We start from the raw sequence: 12029 nt of genomic DNA on the forward strand, positions 1-12029 counted from the left end.
ACTCACTCTTTAATCACAATAAGACAGGGATGAAATGTTTTCCTTTTATTTTCACAGATTTGATATCCTTTTTATTCACTCGTAAATAAACCTTAATTTCACTTCAGTAACCCCTACATATTCTGAGCCACTTTCACCAACCATGCACTTTTTCATTACTATTGCCAATGCTTCAACATTCCTGTCTTTCCTTTTCTAGCACGACGGCAACTGTGACTTCCTTCCATTCTCACTACATTTCCAGACCACTTTGCTTCAGTTATAACGTTTTTCTAATATCCCTGTACTATTTCCATGTAAATTTATATGTGGCAGAGACCAAGTTTCAGTATAATGGAATTCAATACCATTGAAATTCCAGTTTCTTTTGAACTGCCATCTTGACATCATCTGTTGTATAGTCCTAATTATTTATATACTAAACAATCACTTTCATTTTTCCACCTTCAGTTTTAATAACCATTGCTCCATTCATAGTCACTATACTTACTGCTCATCCGACATATATCAAATTTCTGTTGATACACTTTATAGATCAGCACATGCACACACACACACACACACACACTTGGAATTTGGGCTGAAGAATGGATGTTTTAGTTTGACCAAGAATGAGAGTGATTTGGGGATTTTTTTAAGAAACTCAAGAAAGTAGCGTCCAAATGAATACCTGTAAAACATGAATGCATGCGCAGATATATACGAACATAGCGTGTAACTTGCATTCATATCATTAAATCCTACACATTCATCCTCTCGATGCGGCAATAAAGCTGATTCAAAACACCCCTTTTGATAGTTGTACCTCCTCCTTCTGCAGAGGCGATATCAGACTCTGGCAATAACTCGCTCTAATGAAGTTCTCCTCTTGTAAAAATTTGATATCTATTGAAATGAGAGCGTGTAATACTCTCTCTCTCTCTCTCTCTCTCTCTCTCTCTCTCTCTCTCTTCTTGACTCTCTCTTTCTCCCTGAATCTCTGTCTGTCTGTCTGTCCGTCTCTCTCTCTCTCTCTCTCTCTCTCTGAACCTTTCTCCCTCTCTCTCGCCCTGAATCTCTCTCTCTTTCTCTTTCTTCTCCCTGAATCTCTCTCTCTCTCTCTCTCTCTCTCTCTCTCTCTCTCTCTCTCTCTCTTCTCCCTGAATCTCTCTCCTCTCTCTCTCTCTTTTCCCCTGAATCTCTCCCTTCCTCTCTCTCTTTTTCTCTCTCTCTCTCTCTCTCTCTCTCTCTCTCTCTCTCTCTCTCTCTCTCTCTCTCTCTCTCTCTCTCTCTCTCTCCCTGAATATTTCTCTCTCTCTCTCTCTCTCTCTTTTCTTTCTTTCCCTGAATCTCTCTCTCTCTCTCTCTGCATCGAACGATTCTCATTTATTTGCCCCGGTTCGTTAGTTTTGACTCCCGGGCCGTACTATATCCTTTCGCCTCGTAAATTCCTTCAGAATCTTAGTTTTAGGTCTGCTTCCTACTAAAGCCTTCCGAAGCTCCTGCCACGGTATTATCACGCCCCGCGACTCTTTCGATGCTCATTAGATGAGAACGGACCATTTGCTTAATGTATGCCGAAAGACCAGGAGTTCTACTGCTACGCTTCCGATATATTTCGGAGGAACCATTAGAGGGATAATTAAGCAAAAGATCGCTCTGTCTAATTACACGGCCGTCTGCGTTTCGGCGGAAAGACACGGGACAGACACGGAGGTTTGCCTGATGGTGAAGCTGGGATTGTAAATAGATTCGTGGTCATCGCTTCTTCTTCTTCTTCTTCTTCTTCTTCTTCTTCTTCTTCTTCTTATTCTTCTTCTTCTTCTTCTTCTTTTCTTCTTCTTCTTCTTTTCATGCATTGCAGAGTAAGAAACGTGAGCAGTATTATTATTATTATTATTATTATGAATATTTTTTATGCATATTATTATTATTCAAAGAGGCAATCTGATGAGTCAGGGGTGACTTGAAATTCAAGCTTCCAAAAAGTTATTATCTTATTAACCAGACCACTTATTATTATTATTTTTATTATTACTGGTTTATTATTATTTATTATTATTCAGAAGATGAACTCTTATTGTTCATACTGAACGAAAGCCCACCAGAGGGGCCACTGACTTGAAATCACCCAGCGAGGAACATCAAAGAATATGGTGTTCATTAGGAAGTACAGTAAGAGATCTCACTTATTGAAAAAAATAAATAAAGTTAACAAATAGTTTTCATTGTCTTTAAATCTAAGCGTTGAGTGTGGAAGGAACAATCGTGCCTTAAATTGGAAAACTGCAGTATCTGCAAAATTTTCGAAATTGAGATATGCCACCTATTGGGCTCGTGAAACACTGGTACAGAAATTACTGCAGTTTCAGAATGAGTCTTCAGTGCTTTCCAAGAGCATTTAGGAGTCCCATTTGCAGCAGCTGCAAAATCAGTAGGAAGGCAAGGGAGTATCTACACCATTTTTCATTAGTTTTGTATTTTTGCAGATACTGCAGTCTTTCATTTTAAGGCAGCATTCTCCAATATGTCAATGCTTTATTTAGGGGTCAAATTTGCAGTATCTGCAAAATCAGCAGTAAGGCAATTTTTCTCAGTTGTATTTTTGCAGATACTGCAACCTTCCATTTTAGGGCAGAATCGTGCTGCGACCGCTTTCCTTTTGAATAAAAGGTTCCGGGCTTGAAAATTCCCCCATAACGTTTTTGCTCATTGGAATGCGTAATCCTCCGCGTATTCCAATGCGCTATGCAGATTGCGTGTTGTGGGCGCCACTTCCATCCGAGAAATTTGCGTAATTTATGGCGTATGGAATTATGGTACCGCGCAGTGTCTTAAATCTATTCAGCCAGGCTCGAAAATTAGGCTTACGCTGGGTATGGAAATAGTATTGTATGGAAGACAGGAAATAAAGCTGTCTGTCCCATAGAAGAAATGGCAATAAGCATAAACTAATAATTTAATATTAAAATAATTCATTCATTCGCTTACTCATTCTTTAGGATTCTTGTTAAGCAAATGTAATTCTACATAGCTATGGATTAAATTCCCGTTAACTTCATAAAGGAACGGACATCCTACTTGTCCAATAATTATTATAGATAATAATAATTATTGTAGCGACTTTTGGTCGCTGACGTGTTTTCAACATGTTTGTGACATGTATGTGATAACTTACTGACATGTGTTCGTGACATATTTTCCTGTAGTGTGGATGCACCCTGAGACATACAGTACATAAATTGAGGTTTGTTCTTCACTGATGGTTGCTGACTAGTTTTCAATATGTTTGTGGTATGTAGCTTATGTGATCAGTTCCTGATGTGTTTTCAACATATTTGTGACATGTATGTAACAAGTTCATGGTGTGTATTCAACATGTTTGTGATATGTATGTGACAAGTTCCTGACATGTTTTCAACATGTTTGTGACAAGTTCATGACATGTTTTCAACATGTTTGTGACAAGGACCTGACATGTTTGTTACATGTGTGTGACAAGTTAATGACATGTTTTCAACATGTTTGTGACATGTATGTGACAAGTTTCTGACATGTTTTCAACATGTTTGTGACACATATGTGATTATTTCCTGACCTGTGTTCATGTGCACACAGCCCGAGACGTACATAAATTCATACTTATTCATAAGAGAAACGATTAAATCGCGCTTAAATCCGTATGCACCGAGAGACACAAGTCGGAGACATTGGGGATTACAAATGGACTTGACAAATCTGACCATAATACGTCCAAATCTCCCATCCAAAGCCCGTTGATTCCCAACCGCCCCCCACCTCTTCTCCACCCCAACCCCCTCCCACGCCCACTCACTCGTCCAAACCCATCCATTCCGACTTTAGAACCTAAAAAGAGTGAAGACCGCCAGAAATCTTCCCAAATCCTTTGCCTTTATGGACTAAGGTACCTGTGACTTCTGTCCTCTCCCCCCCCCCACTCTCCCTTTCCAGAGTGGAATAAAAAAGAGAGAGAGAAATAGAGAGATGGGGGAAAAAAAAAAAGGTGTAAATCTCCGTCAAATCCCTTGAATGGAGTCAGTCTGGGAGATCTATTATAGACACCCCACCCCACCCCCCACACAAGATTCCCTTGGAGTTTATTGTGGGTTGGGGAAAGGAATGAATGAATGGACTTGGTCTAACCAAAGTGACGAGAGTTTTTTTATGTGTGTGTGTGTGTGTGTGTGTGTGGAGGTTTTACGTTTGTTTTTATTTGCCGCAGCTTATCTTCGCTGCGTTTAATAGAGTTACGTTTGTAAGTACATATGTATTAAATGGTTTATTCATACATACACAAGTAGAGTACTGGGCCTCCATCCTGTCTCACCTGTCAGGTGTGTATATTTGGTTTCCTAAAGATATATGTATATATATATGTGTGTGTATTCATGTATATATATACATATATATATATATATATATATATATATATATATATATATATATATATATATATATATATATATATATATATTTTTGAATTTCTACCACTGTTTCAGTCCTCTGAAAATGTCATACATATAAAGACGAAACCGGTCAGGATTGGCATTTAGTATTTCATTTTTTCCCTTTGGGATATTTGCATATATAAAAAACGTGTCAGTGTGATTATAATCACCACATATTTATATATATGTATATACACATATATATATATACATAGATATTTGTATATACATAAACACATACATATATATATCTATAGTTATTCTCGTCTCCCCCAAAATAATGCAGGAGCATTTCCCACCCTGGACGAACCTATCATCATTTCTCATCTTCCGGGAAATGAACACATAATCCCAAAACCTCACATTTTTACCCACAAAACTGAATGAATCTCTGGTTCAAAAGAATGCATCAAAAAGATCCATACTACATAAAGGGGGAAAAAATGGAGTTTCATTCGGCGAGGTCATAAAGGAAACAAAAGTCCCTAGTTTTTAACCGGACCCCTTAATACTTGCCACCATTAGATACGGGTATTTGTATCAAGTACCCGAATTGAGGGCAAGGTATAGGTGGCCAGTGGCTTCTCTCTCTCTCTCTCTCTCTCTCTCTCTCTCTCTCTCTCTCTCTCTCTCTCGTAATCATCGGCACCTTTGATCCTCTCAACAGGAGTCCTGACTTCCCATCAGCCTTCAAAAGAAGTTCATCAAACGCCTCATGGAAGGGTTTTTAAACCTTAATTTCCTTTGGCATCGGAAAATGTGTATCTCTTTTATTCGCTTTTTTTGGGAAATGCAAAGATATTTTTGTAGCTCTAATAGTGAGGGGTGTTTTCATCAAACGGAAATCGGGAATGTTAAAAACTGCAGCGTTGTCACGTTCCTGGATTTACAGGGGATTTTGTATTTATGTCTCTCTCTCTCTCTCTCTCTCTTCTCTCTCTCTCTCTCTCTCTCTCTCTCTCTCTCTCTCTATTCACCAACTTTTCGAAGATCAAACATTCTCAGGATTGTTTCTCTTTCGTTACAGAATATTTCTCTCTCTCTCTCTCTCTCTCTCTCTCTCTCTCTCTCTCTCTCTCTCTCTCTCTCTCTCTTTATTCACCTTTTGAAGAGCAAAAATTGTCAGGATTGTTTCTCTTCCATTACAGAATACTCTCTCTCTCTCTCTCTCTCTCTCTCTCTCTCTCTCTTCTCTTCTCTCTTTATTCACCAACTTTTGAAGAGCAAAATTGTCAGGATTGTTTCTCTTCCATTACAGAATACCTCTCTCTCTCTCTCTCTCTCTCTCTCTCTCTCTCTCTCTCCCCATGAACAAATTATTTTTGGAAATAAGACTTTTCCATTGCAATTTCTCTTTCAGTTCTGGCAGCTTTCTCTCTCTCTCTCTCTCTCTCTCTCTCTCTCTCTCTCTCTCTCTCTCTCTCTCTCATATTCAGTTTGTTCAAATTTATACTTTTGTAGAGTTCTTAATATTTAAGAACTTTCCTGGCTGTGGTGATTATTCATTGTGTTTTTGTTTAGTAAAAGAAACAGATTAAAATTGCTTTAGCTTAAATGAGTAAAAATATTAAGGTAGAAATTAAAGGAAACGAGTTACACATTCTCTTATTATTATTATTATTATTATTATTATTATTATTATTATTATTATTATTATTATTATTATTATTTCTTGAATTATATAGTAGTAATGATATTTTTTCTTATATATTTTTTGTTCTTCAAGTTATCATTAGTAGCAGAAATGTTATCAAAATATCTAAAATATATATAAAAAAATCTATTATAAAAATGTCCTCTATTGTATTATTATTATTATTATTATTATTATTATTATTAATAGTAGTTTTTAATACATTTTCTTCATATTTTAGTAATAGCAATACTATCAAAATATCCAAAATATATACATATAAAATCTAGTGTCAAAATGTATTATTATTATTATTATTATTATTATTATTATTTTTATTATTATTATTATTATTATTATTATTATTAGTTTTTTAATACATTTTCTTCAAATTTTAGGTATCAAAATATTTAAAGTATATAGAAAAAATCTAGTGTCAAAATGTCTGTTGTATAATGTGATATTATTATTATTATTATTATTATTATTATTATTATTATTATTATTATTATTATTATTATTATTATTATTTTAGTAATACAGTGGAAATACTATAAAAATATCCAAAATTATATATATAAAAAATCTAGTGTCAAAATGTCCTCTGTTGTATAATGTGCTCCCGAAATCTTTCCCTTGTTAGAGGAATTCTTTGTGCCCGGCCTCTCCTTTGTTAGTGAGGGAAAACAATGAAGGCTTCGTTGTTAGTCTAAGGAAGCGGAAATTCTCTCGTATGCCTCAACACTTCGAGATAAAATTATTTTTACGATGCGGCTTCATTGTACTTTCATTGTGTATTCATTGTTATTTGATTAGAAACTTTTTTTTTTAACCCTAAAATACGAATTTCTCCGAAAATGTTACTTGGAGCTAAAATAATCTTTTTTTTTACAATGTGGCTTCATTGTACTTTCATTGTGTATTCATTGTTATTTGGATTAGAAACATTTTTTTAACACTAAAATACGAATTTCTCCAAAAATGTAACTTGGAGCTAAAATAATCATCTTTTATTTTACAATGTGGCTTCATTGTACTTTCATTGTATATTCATTATTACCTAGATTAGAAGCACTTTTTTACCATAAAGTATTCCTCGTAGTCCTCAACACGTCGAGATAAAATTATTTTTACAATGCGGCTTCATTGTACTTTCATTGTGTATTCATTGTTATTTAGATTAGAAACATTTTTTAACCCTAAAATGCGAATTTCTCGTAATTATGTAATTATGTAATCGTCCATTTTTTACAATGAGCTAAATTAATTGTATATTCATTTTATTTTACAATGAATTTCTCCAAAATTATGTAACTTCATCTTTTTTTACTTTCATTGTATTGTTATTCATTGTTATTTGGATTAGAAACATTTTTTAACCATAAAATACGAATTTCTCCAAAATTATATAACTTGAAGCTAAAATAATAATCTTTTTTTTACATTGTGGCTTCATTGTACTTTCATTGTAAATTCATTATTACCTGGATTAGAAACATTTTCTACCGTAATAAATTTGTTTTAAAATTTTCAAAATTATATTGCTCTCGTCTGGCAAACATATATATATATATATATATATATATATATATATATATATATATATATATATATATATATATATATATATATATATATATATATATATATATATATATATATATATATATATATATAACATATAAATGTAAATGTTTGTATTTATATATATATATATGTGTGTGTGTGTGTGTTTGTGTGTGTATATTTAGAAAAGAGAGGGAGGGAGAAAGAGAGAGAGAGAGAGAGACAGACAGACAGACAGACAGAGAGTTGCGAAAAAAAGTTTGTTTTTATAAATTAGATAAAATTCATCAATGAACTGACGTTAGAGAGAGACAGTCATACACACAGAGAGAGAGAGAGAGAGAGAGAGAGAGAGAGAGAGAGAGAGAGAGAGAGAGGGAGAAAAATGGGGGCTGGGGTTTGCATCCTGAGAGAGAGAAGTTAAATGGAAGGGCCATTTAGGCATCGGAACTTTTATCTTCCGCCGCAATAGACCACAAGAGACTATTTTTACGGCGGACAGGAAAAACACTGATTGCTGCCGATGGGTATTTGTGGCTTTGGAGAGAAAGTTAGTGGATTCCTGGTCTCTCTCTCTCTCTCTCTCTCTCTCTCTCTCTCTCTCTCTCTCTCTCTCTCTCTCTCCTTCAATGCATTGCTGAATTTAACGTGATGTATGTAAACGAAATTTTTCAGAACTTTTCTCTCTCTCTCTCTCTCTCTCTCTCTCTCTCTCTCTCTCTCTCTCTCTCTCCTTCAACGCATTGCTAAATTTAACCTAATTTATGTAAACAAAATATTTTCAGAACTCTCTCTCTCTCTCTCTCTCTCTCTCTCTCTCTCTCTCTCTCTCTCTCTCTCTCTCTCTCTCTCTTTAATTCATTACTGAATTTAAACTAATTTATAAAAATTCTTTTTAATCTCTCCAGACTTTAATTCATTACTGAATTTAAACTAATTTATAAAAATTCTTTTCTAACTCTTTCTCTCTCTCTCTCTCTCTCTCTCTCTCTCTCTCTCTCTCTCTCTCTCTCTCTCTCTCTCTCGACTTCAATTTAGCACTGAATTTAATTCATAAAAAGCGTCTACTGAACTAGTCTTTAAAATTATACCTAAGATTCTCTCCGTAAGGTGGGTGTAGTGCCGTCAGTGCACCTCACCCGGTGCACTGTAGGCATTACATAATGCTCTCTGCAGCATCCCTTCGGTCCCTAGCCGCAACCCCTTTCATTCCTTTGACTGTACCTCCGTTCATATTCTCTTTCGTCCTCCTGTTACACCTTTCAAACCTTTTTACTCTCAGTTTCCATTTCAGCGCTGAATGACCTCATATGACCCAGCTTGTGACCTTTGACCTCACCTAACAATCGTTTCATAATGCAACTGCAAAAGGGTTTCCTCCTGTTACACCTTTTGAGGTCTTTTCACTCTTAATTTCCCTTTCAGCGCTGAATGACCTCATATGACCCAGCTTGTGACCTTTGACCTCACCTAACAATCATTTCATTATGCAACTGCAAAAGGGTTTCCTCCTGTTACACGTTTGAGATCTTTTTACTCTTAATTTCCCTTTCAGCGCTGAATGACCTCATATGACCCAGCTTGTGACCTTTGACCTCACCTAACAATCATTTCATTATGCAACTGCAAAAGGGTTTCCTCCTGTTACACGTTTGAGATATTTTTACCCTCAATTTCCCTGTCAGCGCTGAATGACCTCATATGACCCAGCTTTTGACCTTTGACCTGAATTTTGTATTCCATTCCATGCCTGAGATTCCCACGTTCCAGACCAGTGTTTTTTAACCTTTTTATTACCACCGCGCCCCCTCTAAGAGTTGGTCTTCCCTCCACCCCCGCCCCCTTGCACCTATGAGTAAAATCCCATCTCAGATTTAAAGAAAAATGAAAAAGAGAGAGAGAGAGAGAGAGAGAGAGAGAGAGAGAGAGAGAGAGAGAGAGAGAGAGAGAGAGAGAGAGAGAGAAGAGTATTCTTTTGGAAATGAATTAGTAAGATACTTGACACTGCTTCTTAGCGACTCTTGTTAAGAGAACAACGAATATAATTAGAGAATTTTAAATTTTTCCCCATGGTTCACGCCCCCCGCCCCCTTGGAAACTGCTGACGCCTCCCCAGGTTGAGAACCACTTGTAATCTCGACCAAAACCGTGATTGCAGACGATGGCCCCCAAAACGGCACGAAACTGAAGTTGTAGTATATACCTCGAGGCATTGACTCATTAATATTCATGGAGGTTCCCTCAGCGTAGAGGGGATTAATGCAATAGTTCCCCCTCTCTTCCGATCGTGAAATGCTGGGAACACACACACACACAGTGGGAACACAAAGTGGGAACACAGTAACCTCAACCAAGGAAGTGTCGATTTTGTTTATTTTCGATGTATTCAGCTGCAAGGGAGGGCAATTGTTATCTCAGTACGTTTGGGTTGTTGAATGGATTGTGTGTGTGTGTGTGTATGTATGTATGTATGTATATATATATATATATATATATATATATATATATATATATATATATATATATATATATAAATTTATATATATAAATATATTTATATAAATTTATATATATATATATATATATATATATGTATTTATTTATATACTTATATATATAATGTATATATATATATGTGTGTGTGTGTGTGATTGTGTATTAGAAGCAGCTTCAAGCACAGGCATCATTGAAAGTGATTATTTGCCATTGTTCGTACACATAATCCTGAGTCGTCATAATGTACTCCCGAACTTAATGCCGCGATGCGTATTACACACAGGAAATTAACTTTCCCGCAACACAGTGGTAAATTGAATATACAACAGATCAGTTTTCTATTTTCTTTTTTTTTATTTAATGAGTTTTATATTCTTTGTGTCCTTTGTATTCTCAAAATCTTGCTGTATGTTACACTGTAACATTAACAGATAATTTCCTGTATCTGGTTACTGTAATGTTTTATATGTATGTAATGTTATATATATATATATATATATATATATATATATATATATATATATATATATATATATATATATATGTGTGTGTGTGTGTGTGTGTGTAATTTTAATAGCCACAATGCCCTCTTAACTTCTCGAATTTTTTCTGCTTTTTACATATATATATATATATATATATATATATATATATATATATATATATATATATATATATATATATATATATATATATATATATACACTGTATATATGTAGATATATACAACATATATATGTGTGTGTCTGTGTATATAAGATATATCAAAATCATTTAAATGTAGGTTATAGATATCAAAGGTCATACAATTTAAATTTAAATCAATTACGGGAATTCAAACTCACTTTTAATGTGAGGACTTGATCCCCTCTCTCTCTCTCTCTCTCTCTCTCTCTCTCTCTCTCTCTCTCTCTCTCTCTCTCTCTCTCTCTCTCTCTCGCTGTTCTTTTATTGTAACTGTTACCCTCGAGGACGTGATGAAATCTGTAGAGAATATTTTCCACATAAGAGAAAAGAAAAACATCCCTTCATTTTCACAGGTTAAAAACACTGCCGCAATGACATTTTAAAACTCGCTAAGTGTATCAGGCAAATATTCATTACACAACTCAGGAAGTAAAGTTTAACAAAAATAAAAAAAATAAAAACTTTCCCCCATTTCATAGCTTAAAATCTTTTACCTCAGTTACTGACAAAAAAAAAGTTAAAAAAAAAAACAGTGTCAAGAAAAAGAGGGTAACGAGAAACCTCGAAGCAGCGGTGTCTCCATTCTGGGGTGGGGTAGGGGAGGGAGGGGTGGGGGTGGGGGCCAAGAGCCGAATTCAATTATGCCCAAAGGTCTATTAGTGTCATCGGCAAAATTAGAAAGTGATTTATCCCGTCGCCTTAATTGAGCCATTCTGATCTCTTTCCTCCCTTCATATCATGTTTACGATACATCCTCTCTCTCTCTCTCTCTCTCTCTCTCTCTCTCTCTTGTTCTCTCTTGTTGGGTGGAGAAAAAAAAAAAAAAGAGAGAGAGAGAGAGAGAGAGAGAGAGAGAGATTATATATTCGTACGTGAGTGAATGAATGGTGGGTAGAAATGACCTTCATATATATATATGTATGTATATAAATAAATAAATATATATATATATATATATATATATATATATATATATATATATATATATATATACAAACACTCTCTAAGAATGCTGACAGTGCACCACGTGGAATGTACTAAGGGTCATTCTTCTTGCTTGCATGCAAATATAACTTATTTGCATCAGAGCAGTTATGTTAAGTATTGGACTACCTTTAACATATATATAATATATATATATATATATATATATATATATATATATATATATATATATAAATAACAATATATATAATTTA

This window comes from Macrobrachium rosenbergii, chromosome 48 (assembly GCF_040412425.1).
Source record: "Macrobrachium rosenbergii isolate ZJJX-2024 chromosome 48, ASM4041242v1, whole genome shotgun sequence".
In the NCBI taxonomy this organism is placed as follows: domain Eukaryota; kingdom Metazoa; phylum Arthropoda; class Malacostraca; order Decapoda; family Palaemonidae; genus Macrobrachium; species Macrobrachium rosenbergii.